We start from the raw sequence: 23,579 nt of genomic DNA, 5'->3' as shown, positions 1-23,579 counted from the left end.
GAGTCGCGTAAGTCAATATCAAGGGTAGTATAGGAATTGATTGTACTCTCTCGAATTAAAAAATAAATAAATATTTTAATTGATGCGTTGATCTTTGGTCAAAAAGTTTGATTCGCGATGCGGGTGTGCGTCGGTCGTCCTGAAAATCTCAGCCACAATGAAAATCTTAATTTATTCAGCCTTTCATCAAACGGTCGATCGATGGTTAAATTTGAGAGTTTCACTTTTTAGCCATTAATAAATATTTTAAAATTTCCATTTTAATAACGGTGCTAGTTAGTAGTTATTCTATGTGGGTTAGATTAAATACAACTAAATTAAAATAAAAATATTAATTCAAGTTAGTGTTAAGGTTTAGAATCTAATCAAACTTAGCTATTCTCTGTGGGTTAGATTAGGGTTTTAGTTTAGGGTTTTAGGGTTTTAGCTGTAGGGTTTAGGGTTTAGAGTTTAGGGTTTTAGGGTTAAGGGTTTAGGGTTTGGGATTTGGGTTTAGGGTTTAGGGTTTGGGTTTTAGGGGTTTAGGGTTTTAGGGTTTAGCGTTTTAGGGTTTCTCGTTTAAGGTTTAGGGTTTTTTTAGGGTTTAGGGTTTCGGGTTTAGGGTTGTGGGTTGTGGGTTGTGGGTTTAAGGTTTAGGCTTTTAGGGTTTAGGGTTTAAGGGTTTAGGCTTTAGGCTTTAGGGTTTAGGGTTTCGGGTTTAGGGGTTTAGGGTTTTAGGGTTTAGGGTTTAGGGTTAGGGTTTAGGGTTTTAGGGTTTTAGGGTTTAGGGTTTAGGGTTTAGGGATTTGGTTTGGGGTTTAGGGTTTATGGTTTCTAGTTTCGGGTTTTGGGGTTTGGGGTTTAGATTTTTTTTCATGAGTCAACCCCGGTGTTCATCCCAAGTAAATCAAAACTCCAAATATATGACCTCTACGAGGGAAAACTGGTAACTTTTTAACTGAAATTTCTTTCAAACAGAATCAAATGATGAAATATAAGCAAACCTGTTCAGTCTTTATTTCAACGATCTCATTGGAAATCTTTGTCTAACCCTGCAAGGTTATTAAACATATTAGAGCTTTATTATAACCTTTCCCAGCAACTACGAGGAGTCCTCTCTAAATAAAAATTCCTAAAATGATTGAATAGGAATAAATAATCACCATACTCGCTTAAGAAGTTGAGTTGCAGCACTATCACTTAGTAGAGGAAGGTGGTAGAAATGTATAATTTGAGGGCTATCTATTTCAATAGCTTTAGCTATTTCTTTCTGAATTCCTTGTAAAACGATAAAAAATGTCAATATATAGGATCTTTAAATGAAAATAGAAACAACAAAAAGCATAAACAGAGATAATCATCATTACTCAGTTGTAGTAAAATTTATCATAACTCATTTATATAATACAACCAGTAATGAGAAAGATGCATTTTTTTATTATTCAGCGAGGTTTTCCCTTTTCAAAAGCTTCACTGTTTTTTTATTTTTATGTTTTTTCTATTTCAACTTAAAAGATCAAAGGAAAAGTATTTCTACCAACTTCAATTTGAGAGATCAAAAGAAAATATAGAGGCCAACCTCTTGATTGCCTGCAACCACTGTCTCGACCCTTATCAAAGACCACCCCGCCCTTCGCAGGCATTTATCACGGCTAGAAGCTGTAATTGAAAAACCTTTGAGACAACTTATTTAATGAAAAACCATTATTTCTTTGAAGAAAACTATGCATAAAAACACATAATATATCTCTTAGTCTACACAATGCAGGTCCCCAGAATCTGCTTGTCAAACCTTGGAATCCTAACGCTCTAGTTTCCCTTCGGCATGTCATGGAATCACATACCTGGAAAGGCCTGAAAAGAGCCTGCATTGAAGCTTTAGATTTTGTAGACGCTTGGTCCTGGTTCTGAACTAAGCTAGGGTTTTTAGGGTTATTTTAGTGTTGAAAAGCGTAAAAGCATCAGGTCCCCTGTTTCACACTAGCAATTTCACTGTCCAATGGAGGTCGGCTTGCTACTGTGAGGTCGGCTTGCTATTCTCTCTCGGTTAGATTAGGATTTCAGTTTAGGGTTCTAGGGTTTAGGATTTTAGGGTTTTAGGGGTTTAGGGTTTAGGACTTAGGGTTTAGGGTTTAAGGTTTTAGGGTTTAGGGTTTAAGGTTTAGGGTTTAGGGTTTTAGGGTTTAGGATTTAGGGTTAAGGGTTTAGGGTATAGGGTTTAGGTTTTAGGGTTTAGGGTTAGGGTTTTAGGGGTTTAGGGTTTAATGTTTAGGGTTTACGGTTTGGCGTTTTAGGGTTTTGGGTTTTTTAGGGTTTAGGGTTTAGGTTTTCAGGTTTAGGGTTTCGGATTTCTGGTTTAGGCTTGAGGGTTTAGGGTTTAGGGTTTAAGGGTTTAAGGGTTTAGGGTTTAGAGTTTAGGGTTTAGGATTTAAGGTTCAGGGTTTAGGGTTTTAAGGTTTCAGGTTTAGGGTTTAAGTTTAGGGTTTAGGCTTTTAGGGGTTTAGGGTTTAGGGATTTAGGGTTTTAGGTTTTGGGGTTTCGGTTTGGGGTTTTGGGTTTAGGGTTTCGGGTTTCGGGTTTCAGGTTTCGAGGATTGGGGTTTGGGGTTTGGGTTTTGGGGTTTAGATTTTTTTTTCACGAGTCAACCCTGGAGTTCATCCCAAGTAAAGGTAAACTTCGAATATACGACCTCTACGAGGGAAAACTGGTAACTTTCTAACTATAATTTCTTTCAAATCGTATCAAATGATGAAATATAAGCAAACATGTTCGATCTTTATTTCAACGATCTCATTGGAAATCTTCGTCTGAACTTGCAAGTTTATTAAACATATTATAGCTTTATTATAACCTTTCCTAGGAACTACGAGGAGTCCTATCTAAATAAAAATTCATAAAATGATTGAATAGGAATAAATAATCACCATACTCGCTTAAGAAGTTGAGCTGCAGCACTATCACTTAGTAGAGGAAGCCGGTAGAAATGTATAATTTGAGGGCTACCTATTTCAATAGCTTTAACTATTTGTTTCTAAATTCCCTGTAAAAGGATAAAAAATATCAATATATAGGATCTTTAAATGAAAACAGAAACAACAAAAAGCATAAACAGAGATAATCAACATTACTCAGTTATAGTAAAATTTATCATAACTCATTTATATAATACAACCAATAATGAGAAAGATGCATTTTTTTTATTATTCAGTGAGGTTTTCCATTTTTAAAAACTTCACAGTTTTTTGTTTTCTTTTTCAACTTAAAAGATCAAAGGAAAAGTATTTCTGGCAATTTCAATTTGAGAGATCAAAAGAAAATATAGAGGCCAACCTCCTGATAGCCTACAACTACTGCCTCGGCCATTATCAAAGACTGCCTCGCCCTTCGCAGGCATTTGTTACGGATAGAAGCTGTAATTGAAAAACCTCTGAGACAACTTATTTAATGAAAAACCACTATTTCCTTTAACAAAACTATGCACAAAAAAACACAATATACCTCTTAGTTTACACAACACAAGTCCGCAGAATCTGCTTGTCAAACCTTGGAATCCTATCGCTCTAGTTTCCCTCCGGCATGTCGTGGAATCGCATACCGGGAAAGGCCTAAAAAGAGCCTCCATTGAAGATTTAGATTTTGCATACGCTTAGTCCTGGTTCTGAACCAAGCTAGGGTTTTTAGGGTTGAAAAACGTAAAAGCAGCAGGTCCCCTGTTTCACACTGGCAATTTCACTGTCAAATGGAGGTCGGCTTGTTGCTGTGAGGCTGGTTTCTAACACTCGGAATTTCGACCGGCCGCATAAGTCAATATCAAGGGTAGTATAGGAATTGATTGTACTCTCTCGAATTAAAAAATAAATGAATAATTTAATTGATGCATTGATCTTTGGTGAAAAAGTTTGATTTGGGATGCCGGTGTGTGTTGGTTGTCCGTAAAATCTCAGCCACAATGAAAATCTTAATTTATTCAACCTTTCGTCGAACGGTCGATCGATGGTTAAATTAGAGAGTTTCACTTTTTAACCATTAGTAAATATTTTAAAATTTCCATTTTAATAATGGTGCTATAGAGTAGTTATTCTATGTGGGTTAGATTAAATACAGGTAATGTAAAATAAACATATTAATTCAAGTTAGTGTTAAGGTTTAGAATCTAATCAAACTTAGCTATTCTCTGTGGGTTAGATTAGGGTTTCAGTTTAGGGTTTTAGGGTTTAGGGTTTAGGATTTTAGAGTTTTAGGGGTTTAGGGTTTAGGGTTTTAGGGTTTAAGGTTTAGGGTTTTATTATTAAGGGTTTAGGGTTTGGGGTTTGAGTTTAGGGTTTTGGTTTTAGGGGTTTAGGGAATAGGGTTTAGGGTTTAGGGTTTAGGATTTATGGTTTAGCGTTTTAGGGTTTCTGGTTTAGGGTTTAGGATTTAAGGTTTTAGGGTTTTTTAGTGTTTAGGGTTTAGGGTTTAAGGATTTAGGGTTTAAGGGTTTAGGGTTTAGGGTTTCGATTTGGGGTTTTGGGTTTAGGGTTTAGGGATTCGGGGTTTGGGGTTTGTGGTTTAGATTTTTTTTCACGAGTCAACGTCGAAGTTCATCCTAAGTAAAGATAAACTCTGAACATACGGCCTCTACGTGGGAAAACTAGTAACTTTCTAACTATAATTTCTTTCAAAGGGAATCAAATGATGAAATATAAGCAAACTTGTTCGATCTTTATTTCAGCGATCTCATTGGAAATCTTCGTCTGAACCTGCAAGGTTATTAAACATATTATAGCTTTATTATAACCTTTCCCAACAACTACGAGGAGTCCTCTCTAAATAAAAACTTCTAAAATGATTGAATAGGAATAAATAATCACCATACTCGCTTAAGAAGTTGAGCTACAACACTGTCACTTAGTAGAGGAAGCCGGTAGAAATGTATATTTTGAGGGCTACCTATTTCAATAGCTTTAACTATTTCTTTCTGAATTCCCTGTAAAAGGATAAAAAATGTCAATATGTAGGATCTTTAAATGAAAACAGAAACAAAAAAAAGCATAAACAGAGATAATCAACATTACTCAGTTGTAGTAAAATTTATCATAACTCATTTATATAATACAACCAGTAATGAGAAAGATGCATTTTTTTAATTATTCAACGAGGTTTTCCCTTTTCAAAAACTTCACCTTTTTTTTTTTTTTGTTATTCTGTTATTTCAACTTAAAAGATCAAAGGAAAAGTATTTCTGCCAATTTCAATTTGAGAGATCAAAAGAAAATATAGAGGCCAACCTCTTGATTGCCTACAACCACTGCCTCGGCCCTTATCAAAGACCGCCCCGCCCTTCGCAGGCATTTGTTACGACTAGAAGCTGTAATTGAAAAACCTCTAAGACAACTTATTTAATGAAAAACCACTATTTCCTTTAAGAAAACTATGCACAAAAAAACACAATATACCTCTTAGTCTACACAACGCAGGTCCCAAGAATCTGCTTGTCAAACCCTGGAATCCTACCGCTCTAGTTTCCCTTTGGCATGTCGTGGAATCGCATACTGGGAAAGGCCTGAAAAAGCACCTCCATTGAAGCTTTAGATTTTGCAGACGCTTGGTCCTGGGTCTGAACCAAGCAAGGGTTTTTAGGGTTGAAAAGCGTAAAAGCAACAGTTCCCCTGTTTCACACTAGCAATTTCACTGTCAAATGGGGGTCGGCTTGGTATTGTGAGGTCCCAAGGTTCCTCGGTTTCTAACACTCGGAATTTCGACCGACCACGTAAGTCAATATTAAGGGCATTATAGGAATTGATTGTACTCTCTCGAATTAAAAAATAAAAAAATAATTTAATTTATGCGTTGATCTTTGGTCAAAAATTTTGATTCGTGATGCGGGTGTGCGTTGGTCGTCCGGAAAATCTCAGCCACAATGAAAATCTTAATTTATTCAACCTTTCGTCAAACAGTCGATCGGTGGTTAAATTTGAGAGTTTCACTTTTTAACCATTAGTAAATATTTTAAAATTTCCATTTTAATAACGGTGCTATATAGTAGTTATTCTATGTGGGCTAGATTAAATACATCTAAATTAAAATAAAAATATTAATTCAAGTTAGTGTTAAGGTTTAGAATCTAATCAAACTAAGCTATTCTCTGTGGGTTAGATTAGGGTTTCAGTTTAGGGTTTAGGATTTTAGGGTTTTAGGGGTTTAGTGTTTAGGGTTTAAGGTTTAGGGTTTTAGGGTTTAGGGTTTTAGGGTTAAGGGTTTGGGATTTAGGGTTTGGGGTTTGGGTGTAGGGTGTAGTGTATAGGTTTTAGGGTATAGGGTTTGGGTTTTAAGGGTTTAGGGTTTTGGGTTTAGGGTTTTCGGTTTTGGGTTTTGGGTTCTAGGTTTCGGGTTTAGGGTTGAGGGTTTAGTGTTTAGGGTTTAAGGTTTAGGGTTAAGGGTTGAGGGTTTCAGGTTTAGGTTTTAGGGTTTAAGGCTTAAGGGTTTAGGGTTTAGGGTTTAGGGTTTAGGGGTTTAAGGTTTAGGGTTTTAGGGTTTTTGGGGTTTAGGGTTTTAGGGTTTAGGATTTAAGGGTTTAAGAGTTTATGGTTTAGGGTTTCGGTTTGGGGTTTGAGGTTTAGGGTTTAGGGTTTCATGTTTCGGGTTTCAGGGTTTGGGGTTTACATTTTTTTTCACGATTCAACCACGGAGTTCATCCCAAGTAAAGGTAAACTCCGAATATACGACCTCTACGAGGGAAAACTGGTAACTTTCTAACTATAATTTCTTTCAAAGGGAATGAAATGATGAAATATAAGCAAACCTGTTCGGTGTTTATTTCAGCAATCTCATTGGAAATCTTCATCTGAACCTACAAGGTTATTAAACATATTATAGCTTTATTATAACCTTTCCCAGCAACTACGAGGAGTCCTCTCTAAATAAAAATTCCTAAAATGATTGAATAGGAATAAATAATCACCATACTCGCTTAAGAAGTTGAGCTGCAACACTGTCACTTAGTAGAGGAAGTCGGTAGAAATGTATAATTTGAGGGCTACCTATTTCAATAGCTTTAACTATTTCTTTCTGAATTCACTGTAAAAGGATAAAAAATGTCAATATATAGGATCTTTAAATGAAAACAGAAACAACAAAAAGCATAAACAGAGATAATCAACATTACTCAGTTGTAGTAAAATTTATCATAACTCATTTATATAATACTACCAGTAATGAGAAAGATGCATTTTTTATTATTATTATTTAGCGAGGTTTTCCCTTTTCAAAAACTTCACTGTTTTATTTTTTTATTTTTTCTGCTATTTCAACTTAAAAGATCAAAGGAAAAGTATTTCTGCCAATTTCAATTTGAGAGATCAAAAGAAAATATAGAGGCCAACCTCCTGATTGCCTGCAACCACTGCCTCGGCCCTTATTAAAGCCCGCCCCTCCCTTCGGCGGCATTTGTTACGACTAGAAGCTGTAATTGAAAAACCGTTAAGACAACTTATTTAACGAAAAACCATTATTTCATTTAAGAAAACTATGCACAAAAAAACATAATATACCTCTTAGTCTACACAACGCAGGTCCCCGAAATTTGCTTGTCAAACCCTGGAATCCTATCGCTCTAGTTTCCCTCCGGCATGTCGTGGAATCGCATACCGGGAAAGGCTTGAAAAGAGCCTCCATTGAAGCTTTAGATTTTGCAGACGCTTGGTCCTGGTTCTGAACCAAGCTAGTGTTTTTAGGGTTGAAAAGTGTAAAAGCAGCAGGTCCCCTGTTTCACACTGGCAATTTCATTGTCGAATGGAGGTCGGCTTGCTGCTGTGAGGTCCCAAGGTTCGTCGGGTTCTAACACTCGGAATTTCGACTGGCCGCGTAAGTCAATATCAAGTGTAGTATAGGAATCGATTGTACTCTATCGAATCAAAAATAAATAAATAATTTGATTGAGGCGTTGATCTTTGGTCAAAAATTCGCGATGCGGGGGTGCTTTGGTCGTCCGAAAAATCTCAGCGACAATGAAAATCTTAATTACGCTGCAAGGCATCTCTCTGGGAAACACTTTCCTCCCATGCCACTTGTTATCTCATTCGTCGTTGATTTCATTGTTAAACGATTGAAATGGTCTCCGCCATCGGATTTAAAACAGTTGAGTCAGTTGTCTCGGCCACCGGATTGAAAATAGTTGAATCAGTTACAAAAAATAAGACAATAACCAAACCCGTTGCGCTTGGCATAAAGAAATGTTCTACTAAAACAGAGCCCTTCAAATCTCCCGCTCTGCGACAAACAGTGTCTGCTCCCACGCCATTTATCCGCCCATCTCCCACTTTGCGACAACATTACTGTCCGCTCCCACACCATTTATCCGCCCATCCATCAAGCCTGTGCAGTTGGGAATGGCTTCTGCGTTGAAGTACCTTTATAACAGCTGCAACAATTTTATGGTTCACTGCGATGTGAAACCTGCCAACATACTTTTGGACGAACATCTGGAACCCCATCTTGCTGAATTTCGTTTGGCCGTAACTATTAGCAACAATCACCACGCCCATAGCTCCTTCAGCCTCCCTTTGCACTGCTCCTGGCGCAGATAAATGGAATTATAATTTTTTTGTTTTAAACACATTGGCTATAAAAGTGACTAATTAGCATTATTTATTTTCAATAAAATAAATTTAAAAAATCATGTAAAGAGCAGTTTAATAAAATTAAGAGATTAAACACTTCCCACAAAGGATTGGTTTTTCAATGTTAAAACATTCTTTTTCTATATATATATATCTATATATATATATATATATATATATATATATATATATATATATTTATTTATTTATTTTAGATTTGCATTGCATTGTTTGTTCTTATGGAATATTCGTTCGTTGTTTCTTCTTCATTCAGGTCTATGAAATTTCTAAATTAAATTGTAACAAATTATAATGCACATTGTTATTTATTAGTTTTTCTTCTCAATTTTTTTTCTATTATTTTTTGAATATTTAAAAGAATCTTATATTAAATTGTTGGAATTTATAGCTGATAAGACCTAAACAGTTGAATGGGATTGCCTAGCTTCCCATTTAAACTATTGAGTAAAACTCATAAATAGTTTTATGAGGTTATTTTTTGTTCTTTGTTTTCTAAATAGCTTCCCATTTAAACTATTGAGTAAAACTCATAAATAATTTTATGAGGGTATTTTTTGTTTTTTGTTTTCTAAATACGTTGAGGGTTTACTTTGGATGTTTTTTGAAATAATTTATTTATTTTAAATGTGGATTTTATTTTCAATCTTTTTTCATAATGTTTGAACTTGAAATTGGAGGTTTTCCCTTTTCAAAAACTTCACTGTTTTTTTCCCTTTTTAAAAACTTCATCGTTTTTTATTTTTTATTTTTTTTGCTATTTCAACTTAAAAGATCAAAGGAAAAGTATTTTTTCCAATTTCAATTTGAGAGATCAAAAGAAAATATAGAGGCCAACCTCCTTATTGCCTGCAACCACTGCCTCGGCCCTTATCAAAGACCGCCCCGCCTTTCGCATGGCATTTGTTACGACTAGAAGCTGTAATTGAAAAACCTCTAAGACAACTTATTTAATGAAAAACCACTATTTCCTTTAAGAAAACTATGCACAAAAAACACAATACACCTCTTAGTCTACACAATGCAGGTCCCTAGAACCTGCTTGTCAAACCCTGAAATCCTATCGCTCTAGTTTCCCTCCGGCATGTCGTGGAATCGCATACCGGGAAAGGCTTGAAAAGAGCCTCCATTAAAGCTTTAGATTTTGCAGACGCTTGGTCCTTGTTTTGAACCAAGCTAGGGTTTGTAGGGTTTTTTAAGCGTTGAAAAGCGTAAAAGCAGCAGGTCCCCTGTTTCACACTAGCAATTTCATTGTTGAATGGACGTCGGCTTGCTGTTGTGAGGTCCCAAGGTTCCTCGGGTTCTAACACTCGGAATTTTGATTGGTCGTGTAAGTCAATATCAAGGGTAGTATAGGAATTGATTGTACTCTCTCGAATTAAAAAATAAATAAATAATTTAATTGATGCATTGATCTTTGGTCAAAAAGTTTGATTCACGATGCGGGTGTGCGTTGGTCGTCCAGAAAATCTCAACCACAATGAAAATCTTAATTTATTCAACCTTTCGTCAAACAGTCGTTCGATGGTTAAATTTGAGAGTTTCACTTTTTAACCGTTAGTAAATATTTTAAAATTTCCATTTTAATAACGGTGCTATATAGTAGTTATTCTATGTGGGTTAGATTAAATACGTCTAAATTAAAATTAAAATATTAATTCAAGTTACTGTGAAGGTTTAGTATCTAATCAAACTTAGCTATTCTCTGTGGTTAGATTAGGGTTTCAGTTTAGGGTTCAGGGTTTAGGATTTTAGGGTTTTAGGGGTTTAGGGTTTAGTGTTCCGGGTTTTGGGTTTAGGGTTGAGGGTTTAAGGTTTAAGGTTTAGGGTTTCGGGTTGAGGGTTAAGGGTTGAGCGTTGAGGGTTTAGGGTTTAGGGTTTAGGGTTTTAGGGTTTTGGGTTTAAGGTTTTAGGGGTTTAGGGTTTAGGGTTTTAGGGGTTTAGGGTTAAGGTTTTAACGTTTAGGGTTTAGGGATTTAGGGTTTTAGTGTTTAAGGGTTTAGGGTTTAGGGTTTCGGTTTGGGGTTTGGGGTTTGAGGTTTAGGGTTTAGGGTTTCGGGTTTCGGGGTTTGGGGTTTAGATTTTTTTTTCAAGAGTCAACCCCTTGAGTTCATCCCAAGTAAAGCTAAACTCCGAATATATGACCTTTACAAGGGGAAATTGGTAACTTTCTAACTATAATTTCTTCCAAAGGGAATCAAATGATGAAATATAAGCAAACCTGTTCGGTCTTTATTTCAGCGATCTCATTGGAAATGTTCGTTTGAACCTGCAAGGTTATTAAACATATTATAGCTTTATTATAACCTTTCCCAACAACTACGAGGAGTCTTCTCTAAATAAAAATTCCTAAAATGATTGAATAGGAATAAATAATCACCATACTCACTTAAGAAGTTGAGTTGCAGCACTGTCACTTAGTAGAGGAAGCCGGTAGAAATGTTTTTTGTTTTTTGTTTTCTAAATACGTTGAGTGTTTACTTTGGATGTTTTTTGGAATAATTTATTTATTTTAAATGTGGATTTTATTTTCAATCTTTTTTCATAATGTTTGAGCTTGAAATTGGAGGTTTTCCCTTTTCAAAAACTTCACTGTTTTTTTTTTTTTTGCTATTTCAACTTAAAAGATCAAAGGAAAAGTATTTCTTCCAATTTCAATTTGAGAGATCGAAAGACAATATAGAGGCCAACCTCCTGATTGCCTGCAACCACTGCCTCGGTCGTTATCAAAGATCGCCCCGCCCTTCGCAGGCATTTGTTACGACTAGAAGCTGTAATTGAAAAACCTCTGAGACAACTTATTTAATGAAAATTCACTATTTCCTTTAAGAAAACTATGCACAAAAAACACAATATACCTCTTAGTCTACACAACGCAGCTCCCCAGAATCTATTTGTCAAACCCTGGAATCCTGTCGCTCTAGTTTCCCTCTGACATGTCGTGGAATCGCATACCGAGAAAGGCCTAAAAAGAGCCTCCATTGAAGCTTTAAATTTTTCAGACGCTTGGTCCTGGTTTTGAACCAAGCTAGGGTTTTTAGGGTTTTTTTAGGGTTGAAAAGCGTAAAAGGAGCAGGTCTCCTGGTTCACACTGGAAATTTCACTATCAAATGGAGGTCGGCTCGCTGTTGTGAGGTCCCAAGGTTCCTTGGGTTCTAACGCTCGGAATTTCGACCAGCCGCGTAAGTTAATATCAAGGGTAGTATAGGAATGGATTGCACTCTCTCGAATTAAAAAATAAATTTATAATTTAATTGATGCGTTGATCTTTCGTCCAAAATTTTGATTCGCGATGCGGGTGTGCGTTGGTCGTCCGGAAAATCTCGACCACAATGAAAATCTTAATTTATTCAACCTTTCGTCAAACGGTCGATCGATGGTTAAATTTGAGAGTTTCACTTTTTAACCATTAGTAAATATTTTAAAATTTCCATTTTAATAAAGGTGCTATATAGTAGTTATTCTATGTGGGTTAGATTAAATACACCTAAATTAAAATAAAAATATTAATTCAAGTTAGTGTTAAGGTTTAGAATCTAATCAAACTTAGCTATTCTTTGTGGGTTAGATTAGGGTTTCAGTTTAGGGTTTATGATTTTAGGGTTTTAGGGGTTTAGGGTTTAGGATTTTAGGGTTTAGGGTTTAAGGTTTAGGGTTTGGTGTTTGGGTTTAGGGTTTAGGTTTTAGGGTTTAGGTTTTAGGGTTTAGGGTTTGGGTTTTAGGGGAAAACTGGTAACTTTCTAACTATAATTTCTTTCAAAGGGAATCAAATGATGAAATGTAAGCAAACCTGTTCGGTCTTTATTTTAGCGATCTCGTTGGAAATCTTCATCTGAACCTGCAAGGTTATTAAACATATTATAGCTTATTATAACCTTTCCCAGCAACTACGAGGAGTCCTCTCTAAATAAAAATTCCTAAAATGATTGAATGGGAATAAATAATCACCATACTCGCTTAAGAAGTTGAGCTGCAACACTGTCACTTAGTAGAGGACACCGGTAGAAATGTATAATTTGAGGGCTACCTATTTCAATAGCTTTAACTATTTCTTTCTAAATTCCCTGTAAAAGGATAAAAAATGTCAATATACAGGATCTTTAAATGAAAACAGAAACAATAAAAAGCATAAACAGAGATAATCAACATTACTCAGTTGTAGTAAAATTTGTCATAACTCATTTATATAATACAACCAGTAATGAGAAAGATGCATTTTTTTTATTATTCAACGAGGTTTTCCCTTTTCAAAAACTTCATTGTTTTTTTTATTTTTCTGCTATTTCAACTTAAAAAATCAACGGAAAAGTATTTTTGCCAATATCAATTTGAGAGATCAAAAGAAAATATAGAGGCCAACCTCCTCATTGCCTGCAACCACTGCCTTGGCCCTTATCAAAGACCACCCTGCCCTTCGCAGGCATTTGTTACGGCTAGAAGCTGTAATTAAAAAACCTCTGAGACAGCTTATTTAATGAAAAACCACTATTTCCTTTAACAAAACTTTGCATAAAAAAACACAATATGCCTCTTAGTCTACACAACGCAGGTCCCCAGAATCTACTTGTCAAACCCTGGAATCCTATCACTCTAGTTTCCCTCCGGTATGTCGTGGAATCACATACCGAGAAAGGCCTAAAAAGAGCCTGCATTTAAGCTTTAGATTTTGCAGACGCTTGGTCTTGGGTGTGAACCAAGCTAGGGTTTTTTCAAGGTTGAAAAGCGTAAAAGCAGTAGGTCCCCTATTTCACACTGGAAATTTCACTGTCGAATGGAGGTCGGCTTGCTGTTGTGAGGTCCCAAGGTTCCTCAGGTTCAAACACTCAGAATTTTGACCGGTCGTGTAAGTCAATATCAAGGGTAGTATAGGAATTGGTTGTACTCTCTCGAATTAAAAATACATAAATAATTTAATTGATGTGTTGATCTTTGGTCAAAATGTTTGATTTGCGATGTGGGTGTGCATTGGTCGTCATGAAAATCTTAGCCACAATGAAAATCTTAATTTATTTAACCTTTCGTCAAACGGTTGATCGATGGTTAAATTTGAGAGTTTCACTTTTTAACCATTAGAAAATGTTTTAAAATTTCCATTTTAATAACAGTGCTATATAGTAGTTATTCTATGCGGGTTAGATTAAATACAACTAAACTAAAATAAAAATATTAATTCAAGTTAGTGTTAAGGTTTAGAATCTAATCAAACTTAGCTATTCTCTATGGGTTAGATTAGGGTTTCAATTTAGGGTTTAGGGTTTAGGATTTTAGGGGTTTAGGGTTTAGTGTTTAGGGTTTAGCGTTTTAGAGTTTAGGGTTTAAGGTTTTGGGTTTAGGGTTTAGGGTTCAGTGTTTAGGGTTAAAGGTTTAGGGTTTGGGGCTTGGGGTTTGGGTTTAGGGTTTAGGTTTTAGGGTTTACGGTTTGGGTTTTGGGGGTTTATGGTTTTAGGGTTTAATGTTTTAGGGTTTTAGGGGGGTAGGGTTTAGGGTTTAGGGTTTCGTTTTGGGGTTTGGGGTTTCGTTTTGGGGTTTGGGGTTTAGTGTTTAGGTTTTAGGGTTTAAGTTTTTAGGGTTTAGGGTTTCAGGTTTAGGGTTTTAGGGGTTTAGGGCTTTAAGGGTTTATGGTTTAGGGTTTAATTTTAGGGTTTAGGCTTTATGGGTTTAGGATTTAGGGTTTAGGGTTTTAATGTTTTAGGGTTTTAGGGTTTAGGGTTTAGGGTTTAGGGTTTCGGTTTTCAGGTTTGGGGTTTAGGGTTTAGGATTTAGGGTTTCAGGTTTTAGGTTTTGGGGTTTGGGGTTTAGATTTTTTTTCATGAGTCATCCCCGTAGTTCATCCCAAGTAAAGGTAAACTCCAAATATATGGCCTCTACAAGGGAAAACTTGTAACTTTCTAACTATAATTTCTTTCAATGGGAATCAAATGATGAAATATAAGAAAACCTGTTCGATCTTTATTTTAGTGATTTCATTGGAAATATTCGTCTGGACCTGCAAGGTTATTAAACATATTATAACTTTATTATAACCTGTCCCAGCAACTACGAGGAGTCCTCTCTAAATAAAAATTCCTAAAATGATTGAATAGGAATAAATAATAACCATACTCGCTTAAGAAGTTGAGCTGCAACACTGTCACTTAGTAGAGGAAGCGGGTAGAAATGTATAATTTGAGGGCTACCTATTTCACTAGCTTTAACTATTTCTTTCTGAATTCCCTGTAAAAAGATAAAAAATGTCAATATATAGGATCTTTAAATGAAAACAGAAACAACAAAAAGCGTAAACAGAGATAATCAACATTACTCAGTTGTAGTAAAATTTATCATAACTCATTTATATAACACAACCAGTAATTAGGGTTTAGGGTTTAGGGTTTCGGGTTTCGAGGTTTTGGGTTTGGGGTTTAGATTTTTTCACGAGTCAACCCCGGAGTTCATCCCAAGTAAAGGTACTCTCCGAATATACGGCTTCTATGAGGGAAAAAACACAATATACCTCTTAGTCTACAAAACGCAGGTCCCCAAAATCTACTTGTCAAACCCTAGAATCACATCGCTCTAGTTTCCCTTTGGCATGCTGTGGAATCGCATACCGGGAAAGGCCTGAAAAGAACCTCCATTGAAGCTTTAGATTTTTCAAATGCTTGGTCCCGATTCTGAACCAAGCTAGGGTATTTAGGGTTTTTTCAGGGTTGAAAATCGTAAAAGGAGCAAGTCCCCTGCTTCACATAGGAAATTTCACTGTCAAATGGAGGTCGGCTTGTTGCTGTGAGGTCCCAAGGTTCCTTGGGTTCTAACACTTGGAATTTCGACTAGCCGCGTAAGTTAATATCAAGGGTAGTATAGGAATTGATTGTACTCTCTCGAACTAAAAAATAAATAAATAATTTAATTGATGCGTTGATCTTTCGTCAAAAAGTTTGATTCGCGATGCGGGTGTGCATTGGTTGTCCGGAAAATCTCAGCTACGATGAAAATCTTAATTTATTCAACCTTTCGTCAAACAGTCGATCGATGGTTAAATTTGAGAGTTTCACTTTTTAACCATTAGTAAATATTTTAAAATTTCCATTTTAATAATGATGATATATAGTAGTTATTCTATGTGGCTTAGATTAAATACAGCTAAATTAAAATAAAATTATTAATTCAAGTTAGTGTTAAGGTTTAGAATCTAATCAAACTTAGCTATTCTTTGTGGGTTAGATTAGGGTTTCAGTTTAGGGTTTAGGATTTTGCGGTTTTAGGGGTTTAGGGTTTTAGGGATAAGGGTTTGGGGTTTGGGGTTTGGGTTTAAGGTTTAGGGTTTAGGTTTTAGGGTTTAGGGTTTGGGTTTTAGGGGTTTAGGGTTTAGGGTTTTAGGGTTTAGGGTTTAGGGTTTAAGGAGGTTAGCAAAGGTCCCATTGGACCAATTATTGTTTGAACCAATAAGGGAGCCTATTCCCAATGTGACTATAGAAGATGACTCCAAAGAAAATTATAAGACCGATTCTGGAGCGGAATCTCAAGAGAAATCTACCAGGGAATCACAACAATCATCACAAAATGGGAAAAGCGAGAGCATGGAGTCAATAAAGGATACAACCTAGTATACACAGAAAATAGCTGAAGAAACTTCAGTCAGCAAGCAGGCTGAAATCCCTACTACCTCCGCACAACCAATAGAACCCGTGGTAATTGATTTAGAGGAAGAGTGGGACAATTTTAATAAAATTCTCAACACAGAGGAATAGGTGCCACATAGGGAAAATTTTAAGAACCACCCTAAATTTATATGTATAATAAATGGGCTAATCCCCATGATACATAGGAAAAATGGGAGGTGATTTTATATATATATATATATATATATAATTTTTTTGGCGAATCTCTCACCAGATTATATTATCTTGTATAGTGATGGAGAATCTTTCACTGAATTATAAAATCTTGTAAGATCCTGGCAAATCTTTTACTGAATAATAAAACATTGCGAAGTCTTGGCGAATGTTTTGTTAAAGTATGAAACCATATATGATAATAAGAAAACATATTCATTAAACTGTAATATACTAACATACATGTTTGGAAAAAAGAAACATAATTTTCTATTCCTACAAACAATGTTCCAAGTTTTAGTGGCCGTATTTGTCAAAGTTCTTACAATACACTCTTTCATATCCTTTTATTAGTTTTGATAATATTCCACAACAAAGTTCTTGTAGGTGTTGATATTGACCACGAGTTCTGTCAAGGTAGGAGAGATTAGTCTTTTCTCTACGACTTTTGTCAAGCTACCACTTTTTTCAAGTTATCAAATTTCTTTCTTATTCCATAGACTCCAATTGCGAGATAAAAAAAATAAAATTAAATAATAAAATTTAATTACATCTCTCCCAATCTAAATTGCTTATTAGCATAATTCACTACTCTCATACGTCTCACATTTTTTAACAACGTTGTAACATGTAGATTAATTTCCATTTTGGTGAACAATCTCCACCTTTTAGGAAAATATGGTGCATTGGCTCCAACCCCTACAGATAATTAGGACAAACTAAGAATAGCACAGAAGATGAAAGGTTGTACAAACCAATTTATTTTTCAAACAAATAATCCAACATTAGTACCTAAACTTTTTCATGAAGATATCATATTGAGAATGTTTGAAAAATGGTGGGAAATCTTCTGCGAGGGTGATGCAAAAAGATTGATAAGGTTTCACCGTTTTGATTTTTTTTTGTTAAATTAGAAAAACTAATATTAATGGAGATATTCGTATTTTTTACTAAACTTTGTGAAGTGACTAAATGTAGCTTTAACCATTCACCTTAAGATGTTTTTACAATAGAATTTCCTATGTCTATTTAATGTCTTCATTATCATAAAAACGAAACTATATCCATCTTTAACTCCACATCTACCACTCTTAAAGGGATGAAATCTGACCCAGAATTAAGAAGGATCTAAGATGATAGAATTTCCCCTTTAAATAATCTATGCTCACATGAATACCATGGTATTACCATGAGTCAATACAATGGGTTATCATAAACCCGGAGCTTAAAAATTACTATTAGTAATTTATAAAAATTAATAATTGATTTTTATTTTATTTTTTTATTTTAACCAAGTTAAAATGTTTAACATACATTAAATTACAACATCCATTTTTACTCTTGATCCGCCAAGCCCCGAGAGGGATCAAATATTTTTTCACTTTATGCTAGTTTGCATATCAGGATATTTGATCCCTCTCAGGGCTTAGTAGATCCAGAGTAACGATGGATCTATGCTAGTTTAATTCCCCTCTTTAAATAGGCTACATTCCACGTGAATACCATGAGTCAATACCATGTGCCATTTTTATTTTTATTAAAACTAATATTAGTGTTAATAATGTTTTTTTTGCATGGTATTAATAATAATCTAACCCATGGTATTTGGCCCATAGTATTTTGCCCATAGGTTTCACCTAAATATAATGCATTTTTTGAGTGTTCGTAAATATAAGGTGACTTATGGAGTAAATATAAAAAAATGTTTTATTTATTTACCATACCTCTCGTTTATTTATATTTTTATTAATTTACCCTTCCTCTTTTACAAATATGGTATTTGGCCCATAGGTTTCACTTAAATAAAACGTCTTTTTTGAGCCTTCATAAATAGAAAGAGGGTTATGGACTAAATATAAAAAGAGGTTTTATTTATTTACCATACCTCTAGTTTGTTTATATTTTTATTTATTTACCATAGCTTTTGAGTAAGTATAAAAAAGAGGTTTTATTTATTTACCATACCTCTACTTTATTTATATTTTTATTTGTTTACACCCTTGCATGTATATAAGGTGACTTATGAAGTAAATATAAAAAAATGTTTTGTTTATTTACCATACCTCTCATTTATTTATATTTTTATTGATTTACCATACCTCTTTTATAAATATGGTATTTGGCCCATATGATTCACTTAAATAAAACCTATTCTTGAAAATTAGGGCGAATTGAAGGTTGTAACTCCTAATTTCAAGGGATAAATTTACATTTTTTACCCTCTCTCTTAAAATAAGATGGGCTAACCTCCATACCTAATTTTTTTATAAAATAAATTTGAGGCGATTTGTAAAAATGTACTATGATACAAAATATTCGCCCACTAAAAATTTAAAACCCCTTAATTTCGCCTAAGGGCGAAAATTCGCCCCTAAAATTTTCCGTAGTGCTAGAGTTGCAAACTCCTAAATAGAAAACAACTCTAGAAATTATAGTTGAAGAGACTGCAAATACACAAGAGGTAGAGCACATCCTTGTTACCCATACTTCCAAAATAGTTTTGAGAATTGAAGAAATGCCCCCTCTAGATGTGTTTTATAGCCCACAGCATAAGGCCGTGGTGAAAATACAAAGAAAGAAAAGGAAATTGGACTTTACAGCTGCTACTACTCCTGAAAATGAACCAATGGATGTTATATGGAAAGACTCGCCCGTTGACCCATCTGCTAACCTTACTAGACTCTCACAGTTTGCAGGGTCTTACGCTACAACGACCATAGACAAAGCAACAAAAGTACAAATGTTGCGTAGAGAAAAGGAAGATAAAATAACGTCGCTTGAGCAACAATTATAGCAAGCAAAATTCGACCAGCAGGCAGAGATACAGTTAGCCAAACTACAACAGGAATTCAAGCAGTTGCAAATAGAACATCGAACCAGCTTAGCCGAGAAGGAAGCACAGATACAGGCAATAACTAATCTACACAAAGACAATCCAAAAATTGATCAGTTTATTACCGAAGCACTCGGTCCTAACTCCCGACTGATGCACCAAAAAGAATTATCCTGCCAAAAGATTTCACGGTGGAAATCTTATTGTGAAACAAGCGATAAACTAACAAGTCAAGTCGTGGAAATGAGACTTGAATACGATGAGATCTTTAAAAAGGTCTCTGATTTTATCGCCTGGCAAAATACAGAAGATGGGAGAAAGGCCGACCTGCCCAAGCTAGAAGAATCGCATAAAGAAATCCTATTTGCGAGCTGGGATTCTCGGCTTAAAGAAGCAGAAAAGGCAATAGCAGACGCAATGGCAGCAACAAACAATGTCATAGAAAACATCAATGAAAATTTACATAGTGCCAATCTTGTGGCAGAGTCCATTCCAGGTTTCCTTCCTAATGCAAAACAACTTGAACAACAATGGAAACAGACAACAGAAGAAAAAGAAGAAGTGATAAGGCAAACAACCAGGTTAAACTGGGAGGCATATTGGCAACATTTGGTAAAACCTCACAGCCAATGGATGACCCTGCGATGCCTAACCACTTCTACGGAGAAAATGGCGCTAGCACTGACTGATGTCATATTCGTTGAACAGTTGAAAGCTGAAGTCGGCCAACCAACACAGCTCAAGCCCATGATGGATATTTGCGGTTTGAAGGACCAAATGCAGGATAGTTAGTCACCTTGTTTATTTCCATTTTGATTTTATTTTTGCACAAATTGAGGCAAGTCGTTTAAACCTCCTCAACTATTTTTGTAATAATCTATTTTTAGTTTTATAGTTTAAGTATTTAAACCCCTCTCATGCATTTAGAGAGGGGTCTACAATTTTATCAGAAACACTCTTCAAAACATGCACTTTTGTCCCTTTGAGGAAGTTCTCGTGAAATTAATGGAACAAGATTTATTTTTGTCTGATTTAGCATCTTCTACTGAAATTGCACTTTTGTACTCTTAGATGGTGTTGAATGGACTAAAGATAGATCAATATTGCTAAAACACATGAGTAGGACGTATTATAAATGGTACTTTTATCTCGTAATCATTTTTACTTGTGTATTAAGCAATGATTTCTTTTCGAATTGTTTATATATGAAAGTCTGAATTTTGATTGTCATTATTGCACTTCTGTATGGTGATGATCTATATTTTACTAAATATATGAATAATTCCTTATGCGATATATCTTTCACAATCATTTCAGCTAACTTTTTATACGAAACGATTATTGTTAAAATGGATTCACTTCTCATCGCAATTGAATGATCTTTATTACCAATTGCTTTCAGATATTATTGTAGATCGCATACATCAATTTAATCCCGGGTATATTTATAATTAGATAGTGCTTAAATTATGATAAAATGTATGTGATTGTTAGCTTAGATTAGATTACTTTGAGAATAGACATTACTTTGAAACATCATATATCACCCCATTAGCACAAGCATTAAATAGATTGAGAAATTGGTCCCATTATCCCCAGTTAGAGCCACTACTCCAAATGGAAAAGGAGTTGCCAACCAAGGTCCAGACCAGGTGGTTTTCCCCCATGTTGAAGTAATGATTTTCGAGGCTTCAACACATATGCAGTGTGGATCATACAGATTGAAACGCTTGGTGCTGAACCCTAACTTCTTCAAGTCCGCGGTCTTAACATTTGCATATTTCAAGGTACGGATCTTGTACAGTCCAATCCGCAAAGGAAGAGTAAGTCACAGTGCCTTCTTCCTACTGTGCAATGTTGTTGATAACCTTGTGGAGATGTGGTACGCAACCTATTGCATGACCAACTTGTCCGTGGAAAACCTCGGTAACTCATGTGAAGGCTTCTTCGCACCAAACATCTTGATGAAGGTGCCACTAGGTGAGGCATGCCAATTTGCAATGTTGAGCAATGCCTGCATAACTTCTTGGGACATGCAAGGTGGGTCTTGTTCAAATGTTATCCTATACAACAAGGTGATGAAGTGGTCAGACAACCTTGTCATGACTCCTTGGTAGCTACACTCAGAGAGAAACTTGCAATAAACATTCACAACATCTTCTAATGGTGTCTGTTGTCACTCACTACATTGTGGGTTTCAATTGGTCAAGGTTGCCCAAAGGAAGTAAATTTTGGAGCCACTTTCCCAGGCCATAGAAGATCTCAGAGCTTAATCAAACACTCTCCATTGCAAATTTCTTAGAAAGATCTTTCCAATGGTATATAGAAGTCCAAAAAAGGACTCCTGGATCAGGAGTTAGAGCCTGTTGAAGATTTCCTTTGGAAAGCCCAGAAAACTAAGAAAAAGCATTAAAGGGACAAAGGCAAATCACATTGGAGGGCCCCGCATCCTGCAAGTCCCGCATCCCACATGTCGGTGACCCTGCATCATGCAAGCCCCGCATTCCACAAGTCGACGACCCCACATCCCGTAGGTCCCGCATCCCTCATGTCAGCGACCCCGCATCCTGCAAATCGACAGGGTTTTAAACTTAAAAGACCTACGAACCGTTAATCTCACGATATAGTGGTACATCGTTGAGGAGGCCGAAAATTAATTTATAAAAGAAATTCTTGATGAAACAAAGATCGGGCCACCCCCTTCTCTCTCCTCCATGTGGCATCCCACATCCCGCAAATCGGTGAAGTCTCGGATATCAGCAATGTGCAGGGTTTTCATTCCAAGACCGAGTGGGGGCCGATCCTTGGATACAATGTAAAAGTTTTGGGAAGGGCCGAAAACCAAATACAAAGGAAAAGCATGGTAAAACCAAGGCAGGGCCGCCCCTTTCTTTTTCCTCCAATTGGTGGTATGACATATCGGCGATGGGCAATCCCGCAGCTCACAATCCCACATTATCATTGATCGCAGGAACAAAGGGGCTACCTCCCCAAAAACCTTGTGGAGTTGTGATATTGTGATTTAGTGCAAAATCGCCAGGGAGGGCTGTCTAGTCAATTTAACGTCTTAAATTGCTCTACATAAATTATCAATCCGGGTATCGTAAACTGATGAAGTGTGGTGCACTATATGTGCTTAGTTAACCTTTCTCTTACTTCGTTGTTTTATAGTTTATGTTGTTTTTGGGGTTTTGTTCTTGTTGGTTTTCTAAAGTGTTTAATGCAAATGGAAGTCCTATTCTAAGGTCTTAAGAATACTTTTAAAGGACAAGTATGGATAAAGATTTCAAGACAAGGCCTTTGTCCCTAATGGTAATTTCCAAAACTTAGCACTTCAAAAGAACTTAAAACATGTTATTGATGGAGTTAGTATTTAAACAAAAGTGTAAATATACAACTAGTTCAATCAAAATAAAATGCAATAATCAAATAATGAGAGAATGACTATGAGACCCAGTATCCTTGCTGCTTCAGCAAAAGGACAAGATGATTCTATCACGTCATTAGTTCATTAAAAGGCTATGTGCATCACTAATCTACAATCAACTTGAAAGCAATTTATGTACAGCTAATATACATGGTGAAATAAAATGCAAAAATAAAATGACAACTATACAAGGCAGGGGCCCTCTACCACCTATGAAATCAAATGCTTAAAGGAAAATAAAGACATCAAATAAAGGACTAATGACATCGGCCCAGTATCTCTGCTGCTGATTTAAAATGAAAATGAAATCTATATTAAATTCAATTAAAAGTGAGAACAACTATCTCACACTATTTTAACTCTTCAACTTAATCTAAGCAATGTGAAATCTAAGTGACACTACATAAAGGAGACAAATCACACTACTTTAACCTTTTCTTAACCTTTTTGCCTTTCAGCTAGATTTATCATGTGAGAACAGTTATGAACAAGTCAGCAATGTGAGTCTTAAAGCAAATTAAACCAAGCTGTACTAAGTGATATTTTGGCTCCAATAAAGTTATTTGATTATGGAAAAAGAACCATCAATAGATGAACAACTTGATATCTAAGAGCGGAAAGTAAAGTGCAAGTTAAAGAAATGATACTAATGAAAATCAAACTGCAGAAAAATAAAGGTCAGCAACATAGACAAGATGATCACACATGCCACTAGTCATGAAATCAAAGCAAAATTGAACACACTTGCATGAATTAAAATTGCATGAATGAAAAATCCAATCTACCTTACATTCTACAAAGCAATATTTACAAAATGAAATCTACTCTACCTTACATCCTAATATGCTCCATGACTCTACTTCACATCTCCTTCCATGTTGAGAACATCAAAGCTTTATTCAATTTCTTCA

The sequence above is a fragment of the Pinus tabuliformis genome, chromosome 3_2 (assembly GCF_031772625.1).
Source record: "Pinus tabuliformis cultivar Carrire ecotype Pingquan chromosome 3_2, CPIR1, whole genome shotgun sequence".
Taxonomy (NCBI): domain Eukaryota; kingdom Viridiplantae; phylum Streptophyta; class Pinopsida; order Pinales; family Pinaceae; genus Pinus; species Pinus tabuliformis.
This window is presented reverse-complemented; position numbering follows the sequence as displayed.